The sequence below is a fragment of the Pseudorca crassidens genome, chromosome 10 (genome assembly GCF_039906515.1).
Source record: "Pseudorca crassidens isolate mPseCra1 chromosome 10, mPseCra1.hap1, whole genome shotgun sequence".
In the NCBI taxonomy this organism is placed as follows: Eukaryota; Metazoa; Chordata; class Mammalia; order Artiodactyla; family Delphinidae; genus Pseudorca; species Pseudorca crassidens.
Window position 1 is genome coordinate 90178326 of NC_090305.1, and position 17961 is coordinate 90196286.

The 17961-nt window shown below is 45.1% G+C and overlaps 1 protein-coding gene across 2 annotated transcripts in view; it reads right to left on the minus strand.

Annotated features, from left to right (window-relative positions):
* Positions 1–17961, minus strand: part of PDZRN3 (PDZ domain containing ring finger 3) — a 247186-nt gene that overhangs the window by 181736 nt on the left and 47489 nt on the right. The gene's annotated exons all lie outside the window — the stretch shown is intronic.

The window sequence follows — 17961 nt, forward strand, 5'->3', positions numbered from 1 at the left end:
TATCCACTCAATCAAAACAGAAAAGCAGGCAAAAATACATGAGATGACTCATCCCTCACTGGCGTTTGCCAGGTCTGAGGCACACCCAGTGCCCAGGCCTGGAAGTGTGAACATGCAAACTCTCCTTCCGACTCCTTTTCCCATCCGTCCAGCCTCCCTCCTGTTCAGGGGCTGTGACCCCAGGACTGATAAGGTACGGTGAGAAGTAGGTGGCTCCAAACCTGAAAAGAGCCCATTCCAAGACCTCTCTCCATGCAAATGGCAGGGAGGGGTGGGCTAAAATTTTAATGACCTAAACACGCTGTGTCAGCTTCACATTAACCTCTTACGTCACGCCCTCTCGTGAGTCTTTGAGTTTCATCACTGCTCCCACAAGCCAGGAACACCTAAGAGCTGTACTGGGTGGCAGCATCTGCAATAGGATTACAAAAGCTTCCAAGGATACGGAACTGCCCTGCTTGGCAAGCTGCCAGATGCTCCAAGTTTGCCCAACAACTCATTACAGAGTCGACTATACACATGGCACCCGGCTTCGAATACAAGAGAAACGCTACAGTAGCGTTGAAACAGTGGTCCTATCCTCAAGAAATGCCCAGGTGTACACCTAGCAATCAGGTCACCCCGGTAGCCCCAGTTTCCCGGGGGCTGTACATGGCAGTTCTCTGGCTAATGTCTTTCAGTGGGTTTGGATTTATTACATTCTGCCTGGTTGGCAATGTCCTTCCCAACCTGATGGGCTAACTGAGAAAGAGTTACTCAAATCTGTGTTTCTTAAGAGTACAGTTGCAGCCCGGCAATGTGCTGAACTTTGTTTCCAGGGGAGGAGAAAATGGGAGCCCCTAATGATACTGGCATTAATAAGAGATTAGATGATGGCATTAAATGGGGTCTAATCTATAAAATATGTTGACACAGGAATCCAAAAAAAAAACCCTCAGAACTTGTCTAAGCTGTTCGCGTTAAGGAGAAACTCTCTGATGGGCGCTAACACATCTTAAACATCTCTCTCACCCACTTGATAATTTCCTTTTGCACAAGGGCTGCAGGCCTTAAACTTGGTGCCTTCAGCAGATCTGAAGACACTGTTCTCCCTGCACATTAAAGCACTTTCTAGTTACTGCATGTGGCAGTTTTCCACTCACGGTAAGGAGAGCATTGTTTCCTTTTAAAATACATTCACATTTTTGAAGAGTGTACTTAAATAAAAATATTAAATAGGTAACAGTATGGATCGCAGAAGAACTGGCGGTGGTATCTCGTTGACCGAAGTCTGGCCAAGGCTGCGTTGCAGTTTTAATGTGCATGCAATTAAATACAGCAAGGCAAAAACCTAAACAAGGAGAAAATGTCCCACCACAATATTATTTCAGTTCTTCCTGAGAATCAATATTTACACTTAGAGAGGACATGTGAGCATACAATTCATTTACAAACCCCAGATAATACATTCTGTCAAAGGCAGATGCGGCAGACCTGCCCGCTGTCCCTAACATGATCTAATTAGCAAGGGCAATGTCAAAACTTCTATCTGCATGGGACATCTCCCCAGAGTCTGCACCAGACAGTGCCTGCTCTCAAAGTAAACAACACTCGGGACTTCCCTGGTGGTCCAGTGGTAAAGAATCCAACTTCCAATGCAGGGAAGGCGGGTTCGATCCCTGGTCGGGAAACTAAGATCCCACATGCTGCGGGGCAACTAGCCCCACGCCCACAACTACTGAGCTCGCGCACCTCAACGAGAGAGCCCACGCGCCCTGGAGCCTGTGCACCACAACTACAGAGAAACCCGAACAGACCACACGCCATAACGAAAAGATCCCTCACACCTCAACAAAGATCCCGTGTGCTGCAACTAAGACCCGATGCAGCCAATCAATAAGGTAACCAACTTCCTGCAGATATCAACGTGGCTTTAATCCAAGAAGGCTTAAAATCTTATTCCTCAAAGCCTTGGAAACCTTTCCCTTAAAGCCTCAAGAGAGCCTCTTTCATGTGCCAAGAGCTACACCTGGCGATTTACACATATTCCTCCTAATTTGATTATCACGAGGATTCTATACTTAGCAGTAGTAATGTAGCCGTTTCACAGATGAAACAACAGAGGCGAAGACAGAGAGTGACTGGAATCCTCTTGAAGCTGAGTATTCTTCCCCCACCCCTACCGTACAAGGGTGTATTTGAGAATACAATCTCTGGATCCCGATTTACATACACACACTGACAAACAGGACCTTCCATAAGAAAACCTGCACTACTGTACACATGCAAGAAGAATTGGGAAATTATTTAAACACATCAACTCAATGGCATGTCAGATACATTTCGCTCCGTATCTCGAAATACTCAACCTACTCATTCAAAGGTGCTTAAACAAACCTTTGCAAACTCTGCCAATTTTATCTGCTCCTTTTCTCATCATGGTGGGATGGTACCTTGGCCTTCGGCAGATGGACCTCTTTGCATCAGCATCGTATTAATTAAACGGAGATGGAGGTGTTGGAATAGGGACACTTCCGTGTTAATACCGCCAGGACTGAGCCTCACTCACTTAATAATGCAGGAGAACATTATTATGTTAGAGCATTAAGATCCTCTAACATAGAAAACCTCCTGGCTCCTGGAGACCATCACCAAGGGTCATGGTTCATGTGCATGAAGTGGGTTTGGCATTTTTGGACCCTGAAATCTATCTCCTAGGTCTAAATGAGGCTTGTCAGAGACAAACCGGGAAAGACAGAGGGAAAACGCAAGGGGAGGAGGACAAGCAATCATGGAAACAGCTCATGTGGGGAAACCATTTGAAAATTAAGCAAATTTGTCTATTAGCAGAAGACAACCAAACAAAGGGATCCAGGAAATAAACTTTATACGACTTTCCTACCTTCAGGGAAGGTTTTTTTTAACTTTTTTTTTTTTTTTTTTTTTTTTTGCGGTACACGGGCCTCTCACTGTTGTGGCCTCTCCCGTTGCGGAGCACAGGCTCCAGACGCGCAGGCTCAGCGGCCATGGCTCACGGGCCCAGCCGCTCCACGGCATGTGGGATCTTTCCGGACCGGGGCACGAACCCGTGTCCCCTGCATCGGCAGGCGGACTCTCAACCACTGCACCACCAGGGAAGCCCCAGGGAGGAACTCTTTACTTCTCACTGATCAACTGGATACTGAAATAAAATATGTGTTTTGTCTGAGATTTGACTCATCTGCGAGCAGGATAATGTTTAGTTCTTACATCTGCTCAACTACTCTCGCTGAGCTGTTTTAAGAGAAGCAGCAAACATTCTGAAAGCTTTCAACCTCTCAACCATTAGGGCTCATTCCCCACTTAGATGAGCTCCTGCACCCTCTGCCTGCTTCATAATTGCTGTGACCAGAGCACGCTGCTGCCCGTCTGTCCCCTGGCTGGGATGGAGTGAGTGTCCCAGCTCTGATTACGCAGTATTCCCAGAAGGCTGCAGCACACACCACAGGGCAAGGGCTTCCCCGACCACAGACACTGTTTCTACTCACTAACGGAGACCCCCCAAGTGTGTTCTAAACATGTGGGTGCGAGCTTCCTTTCTCAGCATCTGATACGGCTAATCCGCTCAGTTGCCCAGGAAGCCAGTATTCTCAGGGAAACATTGAACTGCACTAGTGCTGAAAAATACTACTGGGTCCACATGACGGGCATGGGCAAGGATGCTGGGGTCGGTCTTCACATGCAGATCCTCATGCACTTTCCACCATGGATGAGGCCCGTGTTTGGGAAATGTCAGCCCGAACTCAAGTCCAGGGTTTCCATTTCTGGACAAGCAAACTTTAAAAAGAAGTTCTTTTTCCTCATTTCTTGGTATGATTTTAAACAAATAATCACAACTTGGTACAGGTAATATCTCCTAGCAACCCAAATGATCTTTTCTGTTGGAAAAGCTCTTTTTTTTTTCATTAGGAATCCATTGAGCTTACTGGATTTCAAGAAGAGATATTCTGCTTGCCAAACTCCACTGCCAACATCCTCTGGGAGATTTATAAAGTTTGGTCAAAAAACATCGCCTCATCTGAGTCAATTTCTAATCTCCAAAGAAGCGCAGAAAAGCCTGAGTCATCGTGACTTACACATTCACAGGGATAAATGGACCGACATCCCCATGGTCCCTCCTACCTCTAAATACTGCACATAGTAGGAGCTGACTGACACTTAATAAATTAATGTCCAACATATAAAAAAAAAAAGCAATGAGAACTTCATTACCATTATCAGAGTTAAGCCAATAAAAGAAGTCTAATAGGTGATGTGATGCAGAGTGTATCTGTGAATACAGGACACCCTGTTACATGATGACCATGAGATGCAATTCTTATAAAACACTGGCCCAAGAAACCCCTGATGTTAGGAGGTGTTTCATTAGATTGAAATTAGACATGGTTTCCAGAGTCTCTTTGAAAAAATAAACAAAAAGGCCCCATTCCTTGTAAAGCACGACAAGATATGTCATTACTCAGACCTCAATTTGCTTTTGGAGAGCCATGTTACAAAACCATCCTCCAGCCCCACAAAGCCCTACTTACCAAGGTTGGCCCCATCTGAGGCACACCATGTACTTTTTTTTGCCTTCATTTAGTGCAAGAGCATCTAAAATTTACAAAATTGGGGGCATACTGAATACATATTGCCATTTTCCCCCCAAATCAGAGCTCGAATAGACAGCACCACTGAACAACTTTTTGCGCTTTCTGTACTTTTCTTCACTTTTGAATTTGAGGAGAGGGGAAGAGAATTCTTTACCAAAGGTTCCTAGATACACGCCTCAGTTACTTGTCACCTTCAGAATGAAGTGCATCTTCTCAGCATTTCCAAATCAGCTTAATCCCTTTTTCTATAAACAGAAAACACGTTTTCAGACTTGAGGGCGATCCTTACTTAACCATGGGCTGCGACTTGTCAAATTATATTTCTAGTTTTTAAAAATGGTAGATGAGCTGGATAAATCAAAAGCAGTGTTGAGGAGAAAGCTGAGCAGACGTGCAGAGAGGACATGCCTCTTATAATCACAGTTACACAGACTGAAACCCTGTATTTCAAAAAAGTTATCTGTTTTTTGCATTTGACTGTGTTAACAATTTGGTATCTGAAGCTGAACGTTTACGGCTACCATTTTATGGGCTTTCATTCACAAGCCAAGGGCCACTTGCCTACTGCGGGATTTTCTGCAAATTTTCTATGACAGATAATAGGTTTTCAAATGCCTGAGTTTTCCACCAACTTATAGGAGAGTGGAACAGTCTTGACAAAGACCGTATGGTCCCCAAGGGCAAAAATATCCATGAACTGTCCCGTTTAGAAAGGTTTGCCAACTCCTGCTCTAAATCTCATTGAACTCTTCCAACATTCTAGGAGGTATTATTCTTATCCCAATGTTCACAGAAGATGCACCTGAGGCCCAGAGAGGGAAAGCAATCTGTTAGAAGTAACACAGCATGAGGATGCAAAAGCTAGGGCGTGAAGCAGTCGGCCTCCAGAGCCCAGGCTCATCCCCGGGGTGCAACCTGTTACTGGTGTCACGGTAATTCTGATCATCCACATGCACTGTGTGTAACACACACGTTCTTCCCTGGGCTCCTGGGCTTCCGTGAGCGTGGCTGAAGCCTTATAGGTTGAACCTCTTTGGTCTTTGGTGTACTGCCTTCTTCCTACCTCTTGTCCTTCTCGCTTCCTGAGCCAGCCCTTCTAGAACCAAACCTATATAACTCTACATCCAAGATCTCAAATCCAGGGCCTGACAAGCCCAGCTGAATGACTCAGAGCTGTGGACTTGGGGCTGCCACTTAAAGTCTCCAAAATTCTGTTTTCCCATCTGAAAAAGCTTTTTGTAATCCTGGGACTCACCGCCTGCCTTGCAGGGCTCTTCACACTTTAGCTGGTGTCTCCCCCTAGGACACCTGTCCGTGTGTCCCAGGCCCACCTTTTACTTAAGCATCTGGTCTACTCTCACTAGTAGCACTATGGCTTCAATCCAGGGTGTGTGTCACAGGGAGCTGGGATCTCAACCCCAGCCCCATCCGAGTTCCATCAGCTCCCTCCAGCACCTGTAGCTGACTTCTCATTTCACAGCCTAAACGCCTGGTTGAGGTTTCCTCTCTCGCCAGCACTTCCTCTGGTGGGGCGAAAGGAAGTTATACTTTTCCCCTGATATATACAGTACCCTATGCCCACTCGGTGATTCAGTCCTTCCTAGGGCTGGTCATGCCTGATGTCACTCAGGACCTTTCCTTCTCAGTGTCACAACCGCCCCCCCTGCCCACCACGGTTAATGGCAAGTCTCTTCATTAAGAACCCAGGCTCTAAAATCAGACAAACACGGGCTGGAATCCCAGCTCTGCTACTCACCAGCTGTGTGACACGGGACTAGTTTAACCTACAAACTTCACGCCTTTCATGTGTAAATGGGGACCGATACGGTTATTGCTGGGCTGAAGTGAGAGCATGCCAGTGAAGCTCTAGGCATGCTGCCTGGCACACAGTAAGTGCTCAATAAACGTTAGGCTGCTGTTCTGTTGACTTTTATCATTCTCATCATCACTATTACCACCACTCCCAATTGCTACTTTTACAATAAATATCAAAGTTACCTAAGTAGAAATTTGTTAAGGTGACTGTATATATACAATGCTATACAACATTGCATGGGCCGTGTGTTCTCTGGGGCTATAAGGAAATAGTATATCCCCCCAGATGAACAGATGTGAACAAGTCCGTTAATCTCTTTAAGCCTACGTTTCCTCATCTGAAAAGGAGAAAAGTTGGATGAACTGACAGATAATGTTTCTTAATGCTGTGTCTAAGAATAAGGATGATAAACCTTTATGCTGATCTCAACCTCCATAATACCCTGTAGAGACGGGACCAATCCGACAGGTTTCCAAACTGGCACTGTTTGTTGAAAATTATGTTTCTAGTGAAAAGCATCCCTGTTCTCATAAAAGCCAGGTTGGTCTTCATTCCTTAACCCATTTGCTGAAGCTTCCCCTGTGAGATAAGGATTTTTATGTCAAAGAAATGAGTGACATCTGGGAAAAGTAAAAATAAACTCGATACCTTTTCTCAACTTCAGAAAAGTCAAACATCGGAAAGCCTAAACATTCCAAGTATTAACATAATTAGGGGAAAAGGCAAGGTAGTGCAAGCTTGAAATTTCCAGAGACCACACGATGATTGTTTGACAATTTTGAGTTATATTTCTATTTTCTATCGCAAGAGAGAGACAGAGGGTGGGTTTGATTTTGCAAACTTCGCAGTCAGACTTACTTGAACCAATTTCCTTTCATAGTCTGCACGAAATGACATCTCTTCTAGTACAAGAAAACCTCAGCTGGTAAACAGGCGTGCTCACTTAGCACATCTGGATTAAAACACTATTTTAAAATCTTATCCAAAGAGTCTTATGACCTGTGAGCGCAGCATTCATCTCGTAAGAGAAAATACTGCAGGAGGAGCTTTCATCACAAAATTCCCAGGATGAAAATCTGACTTGATGGTGGGAACCATCCACACAAAGAATTGTCACTTTGTTCCAGTTTGGTCAAATGTTCATTATCAGAGAGAGATGGACACACATCCGTGAAGAGGACTTTTAGCAGGCTAAACCTGGAATGGCAGGGACTTCTCTGGTGGTCCAGTGGTTAAGAATCTGCCTTCCAATGCAGGGGACGCAAGTTCAATCCCTGGTCGGGGAACTAAGATCCCACATGTTGTGGGCAACTAAGCCTGCGTGCTGCAACTACTGAGCCTGTGCACTCTAGAGCCCATGCACCACAACTAGAGAGCCCACGTGCTGTAAGTACTGAGGCTGCGTGCTCTGGAGCCTGTGCGCCACAACTAGAGAGAAGCCCGTGCACCACAATGAAGAGCCCGTGTGCTGCAACTGAGACCCAATGCGGCCAAATTAAAAAAAAAAAAAAAAAATCCTGTTAAAAAACCCCAAAAATACCTAGAATGGCACAGACCTCTTACTGCCTGCTCATCTCTTTTTCACCTTTTCTTTCACAGAACAATCCACATTTTAGTCACCCTCAGAGAAAGTGAATAGATCCCAAGTGGTCCAAGCCAATCATGGTAATTCAGGCCCCATAACTCGATGAGGGGTGTGGCCCCTCCTGCCTAGCAAGACACTATAAAGATGCATTCTCTTCTAGGGCTTCTAGGAAAGCGTCCTTTACACTACTGCAGAGACAAGGAGATTATGCCTTGCTGCCGTCTCTGGAGGCTGTCATGTCTAGATGTGATGCCAGGATCTTCGGACCACGAAGAGACCAAGTGAACATGCTAAGGATGACCAAGGAGAACTTGAGTCCTTGGCAAGAATACTGAGCTGCTCAACTCACTAACCTGGGAATCACCTAGTCTGTATCCCTAAGACAACATGTTTAAGCTGTTTTGATCTGAAAGTTCTACCACCTATAGCTGAAGATACCTCAAGTAATAGAGTTGGACCCGTAGAAAAATATAAGAGAAAAATCTACTTGTTCATTAGACAAGTTCTCCAACAGTCATTCGGAACTGGACTGTCCTGCCTCACCCAAAGGGTGAGATGTAAAAAGAACAAGTTTTAAGAATCGTGTAGTTTGAACAACTTGGACGCCTATCACTGAGGAGGGAGCTTTTTCAACTGACCTGGATACTTCCACAGCAAGCCTTCTAAACTACATGCAGATATGCTAAGAGTCAAAAAACAATTAGTAACTACACAATCTGTTAAAAAAAAAAAAAGCCAGGTATGACTATTATTAGAAATAAAAGTTCAAGATCATGGCCTGGGTTTCCAAACTTTAAAAATTCCTCAGGTGTTTGATTAACAGATTTTCATCAATCCTACTCAAGTAGAACAAGCACTGAAATGTCCTCTAATTCGAAATGTGTTGTATTAAAAAAAAATCTCCCAAAGCAAGTCTTATTTGTCTGCCAGACATTATTCAGAAAACTATACACATTAAAGCACAAACCTATTTCATTGCTGGAAATGTGTTTTCATAACAATGTTTATACCTCAGTCAACCTTCCTTCAGTCTGCTTTCTGCCTTCTGAACATAAACATTCAATGAACAGCTTAGCCTTTAAAACCTCAACTACTACCCCCCTTGCTTAAATATTAACAAAGGGCCTCACAGGTGTCAGGCACTGCACTAGGGCAACAGGTACAAAGAGGGAGCCCTGGCCTTTAGGGAGTACATGTTCTTACAGTAGAGACAGACTCATAAGTAAAATTAAATAATAAACACTAACAGCAAGCTGTCATAAAGAAAATTAAAGCTCCTGACTATTGCTAAGAAGGGAATAAGCGGCAAAAGGAAACAACGGGTGGGGAAAGCAGTTTTACTTTCAAGGAAAATGAAGCAAGGCCTCTTTGACAGGCAGCATCTAAGCTGCGATGTTAGGGATAAGAAGAAACCCACCAAGGGAAGAGCCGTGTGAAGCCTGGCATCAAAGAGAAATGGATGCTGGAAGCCACAAACCTCGGTGATCTCATCTGTAAAATGGTGGAGACCATCACTAACGTGTTTATCTCCCAGGAGCTGGTTATAATTACAGAAAAAAAAAAAAAGTCGTCTCTTTTAAAATTCAAGGTTAAAGGTGCTACAAGCAATAAATGTCCTTATTATTAATCTTCCCTTGGAAACGCAGGAGTCTTTAGTTGTTCCAAAAATACACACCCATTGCTGTCTTGGGTTTCATACTGCATCTCTGAAGCAGTAAATTCAAACCAGTTTTGACTGGAGCAGTTTTATAGCCTTTGAGGTACCTGGAGATCCACAGGGCTCTCTCCAGGCAGAGCTGAAAATGACTCTCCAACAGAATTTTGGTAAATGCATGTCATTACTATAATGACCAACACAATGACACTGCAAAACTACCTTCGACACAGTCACCCAAGTGAGAACGAGCCATCAGCGGCAGGCGGAGGATCCCGGCGCAACTCATTTGATATGGTAACACGTGGCAGCAAAGGCAGCTAGGAATTTGCTGGCCCACGACCAAACCCTGTTTGTGGCCATACTCTTTTTACAGCCCTACCTCCTTATGCAGGATATTTGCCACACAATTACGTCAAAATTAAATAATCAGCCACAGTGCTAAGAGAAAGTAAGATCCTGTGATTAAAACGAGTGACAAACCTATTAACAAGCACAGGGCCTTACGCTGAAACTGTTCCTATTTCATGGGGGTAAGCCAGACCTGCAGTTTTTCAAAGAGATTTGCACTGCAACAGGGGGCAGGTCACAGAAATTAAGAGAGCTCGGCTAAAATTCCTGTTCAGCCCCGGATCCCTGAGGATGGAGGTATCATTACTCCCACTTCCAGATGAAAAGCTGAGGCTCTGAGGAATAAAAAGTCTCATCCAAGGTTAAATGCTGCTGCTGCAATCTGAATCAAGCTCGTCTGATCCTACATCAAGTACGCTGCTTCTTCATCGCACGGCCTCACCTGGTGAATTGCACTCTGCTCTTTATTCCTAAGACTTTTTTTTGCAGGTCCTTCATAAGAATGTCAGTCCCTCAAGGTGAACAAGAGGAACCTGGAGACTGCCTTATGAAATGAAGTCTGAGCTTCTCTCCAAACAGCCTCCGGGGAACCCCAGCACAAGCAGGTTACTGATCCTTTGTGGGGGGGAGTGGACGCCACCTCATCCTTGCATGATGGGACATATTCCTGCCTCTTGGCTGCCACATTTTTCCAAGCCTCTAGGCTTCTACACTGATAAGTCCCACTGCTGGAAATGCCCTTTTCTTCTCTGCTCTCTTTACCAAGGCTGCTCCCTCCTCGGTGAAGCCCTCCGAGAAGTTCCACCCACTCCCCACACCACCACACTTGGGGATAGACCCCACCTGGCCCTGCACCGCAGGGCCTGTGGGGCTCAGCTGGGACACTCCGAGCACGGTGGCGGAGCGTCTCAGGGGCCTTCCTCATTGGACTGGGACTTCTCCAGGCAGGACCTGCGTTTACATTTCTTTTCCTTCCCAGTACGGAGCACAGTGCCTTCAAGTATCAAGCCTAAACAGATCTTCATTGAGCCCCATGCCAGGTACTGGGCTGGGGGTGGCAGTGGTGGAGATGAGGGACTCTCACGAGGTTGAGAGAAGGGTTTCTGGGTGACTCGACATCTACCCTCTGAGTCACCTTGCCTGTCTCTTAAACACTGTGCCCTGCTTTCCTCATCTGTAAATGGGGAGAACAGTCCTGGTCAGGCCCCCAGAGCTGCTGTCAGGATGACAGGCAGAGAAGCCCAGGAAGTCACTGACACCTGGAGAGGCTGAGAACACAATGGATGCTAGCTTATCCTCCCATCACTTTCTGTTCGCCACCACCGCCACTTCATTTACTTCCAGGCACTTAAGACCCAGCGGACACACTTTATATCTGACTTTGCGTATTGCCACGCTCTGACCTACTAGGATGTAAGCCCCCTGAGGACAGGACTCTTGTTTTCGTTGCTGCTGGGTGCTGGCACTGAGGATAGCAGGTAGAAGGCCTCAAGTATTTCTCGAATGGATAAACGAGCAAATGAATAAGTGAACGAACAACTAAATAAACAAATACTGACTGAGGAACTCATGGAGCATACAGCACCTAGAAGAGACCAGGAACGTTAAAAAAAATGGAAGACTCCGACTTGACATTTTATGGCAATAATTACAGGGATATTTCCTTTTTTACGCTAGTCACAGAGTAAAGGCTGCACATGCATTAAATTCTTGGAAAATAAGTGATGGCTGATTTCACGCTAGGTGGCACAGGAGTCCTCACATCTGTACCTTACCTGTCCCCAGACTCCAGTATGTAATGAATGCCGCGTGAACCCACACGCTCATTGCCGACAGATCTCTGCTCTAACAAAGCCCTGCGGAAAAGGATGAGTCCTCTGGAAGGAAGTCTTTCACTCCAGCTGGCCGGCGGCCTAGATTCGGGTTTCCTCAAAGGCTAGTCTTTGACCAGAGCCTTCCTATCCACAAGGAGGCATCGGTGGAGGCCAGCAGGAGACTCCACCCATCCAAGTGGCAATGGTATGAAGTTAAGAGGAAGAGAAGTAGAGGGGAGGAAGGTCCCAGGAAAGAAGACCTCGAGCTTCATAATCCCTCTCTGGACTCACACCTTCCGAGACATTCCTAAAAAGTCCCTTAAGGTGCTTACTTTGTTCTCACCCTTAACATCTTATAAGTGCATTTGTGCCTGTTTTCTCAGATCCACCCGGCTGTGGGCAGTAAGAAAACTTACACAGAGTCCAAGATACAGGTCCTGATTTTTATCATCATCATAGTCACCTCTTCTACTTGCACGAAAACCCTAAATTGAAAAGCATCACTTACTCCATCCAAGGTATGAACTGGGTTTTTCAAGATTCCATTTTCTCCACGCAGATCTTAACTATCACTTTACTCAAAATGAAATTAAGACATTTCACGTTAAGTGTACACATACCCACGATCCCAGTTCTCTAGCAAACTTTCTGCACTATATCATGTATAAACCAAAATGCTCTGGAGTGCTTTTACTTTTCCTACGGCTAAAAGGTCTTTGTATCCCTTTCTTCTCGATATCCAGTGGTGAGAAAAGTGATTTATCACCTGCCACGGTAGCTACGCGGTATTCCCACCATAAATCGTCCTCTGTGACAAAACGCTTATCTGCAAAAACAGATAGCATCAACCATTACTGCTTTTTATGTCAATGTCCCTTTTATTTAAGAAGGACTCTGTTTTCCTTATAAATCCTTAAACATATTAGTAGAAGACTCATTCGTAGCAAACGCCTTCAGGGAGGGGCAATCCGGCTGAAGCTGTGTTCTCGCTTCTAAGCAAAGGCAAAATCCCTCAGCAAACAAGTGCCACAGGGGCTCGGCCGAAGTGCATTTTTCAAAGACCAGTGCCACTGGGTTGAAGTCAGCTCCAGAGGGCCGCATATCTTTTCAATCAAAGCCACAGCTGCCCCAGCGAGAGCCCTGCCCTGGGAGAAGGGCCGGAGACCTCTATCTCTAAGAGCAGGTGGTCGCCCACCGCATCAACAGAGTTCATCTCTCACTCAGTTGCTCAGAACCCAGAGATCAGAAGCAGCGCCGTGAAAGCTGATAGGGACACACACACTTCCCGAACAGACAGGGATGTACCATCCCCATCCTGCACTGAGACAGGGCAGGACGAGAAATGTTACAGGGGCTTAGGTTTGGGGAAAGGGTCCCAGGCAATTTGGTACCTATGGCGAGCCAGGGACAATAGAATGGTTTTCGGAAAATTAAGCAGGTTTGTGTCAACAGAATTTTGACTCATACCAAAAAACGATCTCAAGAATTGCTTCATTTAGCATCTTCCTTACACAGAGAGGGGAGCTGGAGTCAGGTCTCCAAAGGAAGTCTCTCTTCTCAAACCCGATCATCACAACAATAAAAACAACACACCCAATCTGGTTGCTCACAGCCGTGTGTTTTCTAACTTTTGACCGATTTCACGGGTGGTCACGTGGACTGTCTTCCTCGACCTCTTATCCCTCTTTCAAAAATTTGAATCAGTTCTTCCCGAGGATCAAAGTCCATGTGGTCAAACTGCGAGTTTTGCTAACTCCTAACTCCGCTGGGTGGAAATCCAATGCTACGTTTTATTCCAGGAGACTCTGGCTGATTAGAGAAAAGAAAAGAAGTCCTGGATCAATTCACCACAACGCTTAGAAACACCGTGAACTTCCCTCTGTTCCTTGGAGTGTGCCCCCAGACCTCACATGGATGGCAGGGAATTAAGCTATCTGCTGATCTCTATGTCAACAACCCCCATAAAACACACTGTACATTCCGGCTGTCATAGTGCATATAATTCAGCCACAGCTGAATTACTGCGCCCCAGTTACAGGCACACCAGAGTCACTGCAAGCAGTAGGACAGAAGTATTAAAAGGAGCCACTCACCAGGAACTAATAAAAATAATCACACCAATCCAAGAGCGGTCGGGCAAAGAGGGAGACGCTCGATTTTGCAAAAGGCCCCTCCCACAGCTTTCTGATAAAAATGCAGATTCCTTCCTGCATTTGAGAAAACACTACATATATTCTGCTTGGATTTCAACAGTTTAAGGAGAAACGTGGAAAAACGTCTGGAGTTTTGAAAGGCACTTACTAAAGCTTTCATGCTGGAGACCTCAGATAAACCAAAAAAATGCCACGAGCTCATCAGCAAAAGGGAGGTTTTCGGCTCTCCTTTGGTGCCCCACAGCGTGTCCCTGGAACTGTGGCTTATCTCAAAGGCTACAGCAAAATACAGAGCTTGCTGATCCGTTGGCTGGCAACCAGCAGCGGCTTGTACAAATGCGGAGCTGTCTTCCTTGCCCCAAAAGTCTCTTTGAGGTCCGAAGGCGACCATCTCCTGCAGTACAAGAACCCAGAGCAGACAGCTAGGCATGATCTCCAGGGCCTTCCGTGGCCAGGGAAGAACAAGAGTGTGTACGATGCACCCCAGGATTGGTTGCTTTTATTACAAGGTGTAGCAAGTGACAATCTGGAATGCTGGAGCCCCGGAGCACCAGGACAGAACGTAAGGGACAGACGGGTCTCTGAGATGAAATCTAGCCACAAAGCCAGACCTACAAATCAGAAGCAGTACTTTCTACCAGAGGTGAGCACACCACAGCCTGCCAGCCAAACCTGGCCCACCACCTGTTGGTTTTGTTTTGTTTCAACAAAGTTTCACTGGAACCTAGCCACATGCATCTGTTTACACACTGTCTGTGGCTGTTTAAACACTAAGATATTGTTGTGTTGATTAGTTTCAAGGGACTATATGGCCCCCAAAGCTGAAAACGTTTACTATCTGGCCCTTTACAGAGCGTAAACCCCTGTTCAATGAGAAAATGTCAGTGTTATGGGCCATTTTCAGTCTTCCAAATCTATACAAGCCCTCCAAAATTACCTTTTATAAGGCTTCTTAATAAGCCAAAAAATACAGTTTACCCCTCCCAGCCTTGGGTCGTTACCACACTAGGCCCTCAAATTCACCCATGCTGTGACACTTTCAAAAAATCACAGCAAATAGTGAAGGGTGTTTCCACCCCACTCAAGACAAGCTGTTCACTCCTGCCTTGCCATGAATGCACACTTCTGGCTGCCAGGAAGAGTGTGTAGCTGGATCTCAGCACAACCTCTGGACATGAGCAGTCTGCAGGAGGCAATAAGGCCTGGAATTAAAAGGGCAAATACCCCTCTAGCATCAAGAGAGAAGTAACAGTTGTCAGGATTAACGAGCTGGCTCTAGCCCTGTCCGATATTTGACACTCAGCCTCTAAAGGAAAAAAAATGTCCAACATTAATTACCTTCTAGGGCTAAAGGCCGTCCTCTAAGTACATTCTAACCCCCATACTCAGAGCCTCTTCACTGCTAATCTCCCCATGGAGAAAACCTGCCCCAGGGTAGAAGTGTCTCCTTGGCTAAAGCTGGATAAAGCTTCTAAAACCCAACAGAGTATGCACTTGACCATGTTAATTAGGCAGCGGGAGGCTGTGGGGCTGAGAAATCCTTCTCAACTCAGCCTCCTTCCCCAGAGGCTTCTTCCAAAACAGAAAGAAAATCAATGAGTTCAGTCAAACAAGCACATTGATGACTGCAAAACAGCCAAAAGGGAGAAACCAACATTGACCCAACATAAGAGACAGGAAGGTGATTTTTAAAAGGAATTCAGGTTTCTTTCTTTTTATTTTTTTTCAGTTTAGTATTTTTCTTTAATCGATGATATTCTGTGTAAGAGACAGTCCAGTAATACAGTTCAGAGCATGTTTTTTTCTCTATGGCTGAAGTGCCTTCTTTGGACCTTGACTTTCCATCTGATGTGGCACGAACCTTTTTCATTTCTTCCCACACATCTCTGATTTTATGGTCTTCAAGCATGACTTCCTCCACACTGGGTCCAAGAGTTGAAAATGTCATTTTTAGCAAACAAATTTTCAAGGTCTCCTGTTTCTCCTTCCCGCACCTAGCCCGTTTCTATCTCTGGCAGTTCAGTCCTCGCTGAACAAAGGCTTCATTTATAACACAAGTCCTATTGGGACAGCTGTCAAATACAACTGAGTTTTCTACCTCTCAGCTTCCCAAAGAGCTAAGTTGTCACTCCTTTGAAGTGTGGGACCAGAGAGCAAAGTGATGGTTTTTTAAAGAAAGGGGGAAAAAAGTTAATAAGTTAACACACAGAAAATCTCCAAGCTCTGGAGGATTTCATCTTTATCGCAAAAACCAGTACTTCTGTAATTCGACATGATCGCCTATAAAAACAATGAACACAATCAGCATCGTACTGTACTTAAAAGGAAGCACGGGGTTTATAATTACACACGTAATTCCTGAGATGGCTCACAAACAACTACAGAGCAAATACAATATGTGTGCTGCTCACAGATCACAAAGGTGCCTAGAACCTTCTGGAAAAGCCATCCTTGCAAGACCAACTCGAGTGTAACACCTTATACCGCCAAGAGTGCTTGGAGATGCCATTTCTAAGGCAAGTCCTCTTTCCCAACTAACATCGGTGACAAGCTCAAGGAAGAGCCACACAAGAAGAAGTTGTTCCTAGAATGTTCGTCTCATCTTTTTCTCCCAGAAATCTAACACAGTGACTTTCTCAAGGAGACACTTGAGAAATGGCACTCAGGTCTAATGGAAAACTAACCATCAAACTTGGTCACGTTGACAGGTGGGCCAAAACTGGGACGTGTGTTTAAAGGACAAAGTGCTTATAGAAGCACAAGAACTTTCTAAGTTCAGAATGAAGAAACACAAGAGCATGTGACAAAACATACAGTGTTGTGTTTGTGCACCTTGACAGTAAAGCCTGGTTCCAGCCCAGCTCTGCCACCCATCAGCAGGTCCTTCAGCTCCATGTGGCTCCATTTTCTCACTACACAAGGAGGAGACTGAATGAACTGGTCTCTAAGGATCATCCTACTGTTTCTACAATTCTCTATGTATGTTGATCAAAATCAGTTTCTGTATCATGACTCTGCAGCAACGCTCTTAAATGTAGGTTTGACTGCCAAGAACACTTGAAGAGTGATGTAATCTGAAAGTTAGGGTGAAATATTAGAGAGAGAGAGAGAAGAGGGGCATCAGGATGAAGAAGGAAGGGAGGGAAGAAAAGGAGAGAAAGCCTCAACTAAGTCCCCTTTAGGTATCTATCATTCTGCAAGGAATAACTATATGTCCTTTAGAAAAAATTATACGTGTGTGTATGCCCCCGCACATACATAGGTGCACACACTGGGGTAGGGAGTCACCTATTTCCCGCCCAGATCATTTCTTTACCGCACCCTGCCAGCCACCCCAAACTGGGGAACTGAGCTCTAGCAGGCGTTAAGGACAGATGAACCAAGTCCAAAGTGAGACTGATTAAAATAATGCAGTTGACATACCTGACGAGAGGAGTTACCAAAGCCACTGAAAAATAAAGCTGATTAAAAGGACAGTGCCCTACCTAAATAACTGATACAGGCTGAGGCAAACTGCATCTTCCAGATCTGAGCTGCATTTTGCCCCCACCGCCAATCTAACCAAGACAGCTGCATATCTTTCCCGGATGCAGTGCGCCAAACAACGATGCCACAGCCCTGGCTCTTAGCGGGCACTTTCCATGTGCCTTTCTCTGCATGTAAAAATAAATAAGTGATCCAAACTACAAAAATGCAGAGAAACAAGTTTTCAGGATGATGCAAGGAGAATTCTAAGGCTCCGGAATACTAACAAATTGTCTTTTCAAGATAATTTGTCAGAATACAAGCATCGACACCAAACATAAATTCCCTGAAAAGCCTGCTGAGATCATCGACCTTTAGCCTTTTATTATTTTGTGTGTTTAAACTCACTGACTAGATATACTTGTTGATAGACATCAAGACCCGTTTACCCCGGTTCCTGAAAAAGTGGACTTTAAAGAACTGACATCTTGTTGGTGTGGGTTACTATCCGTT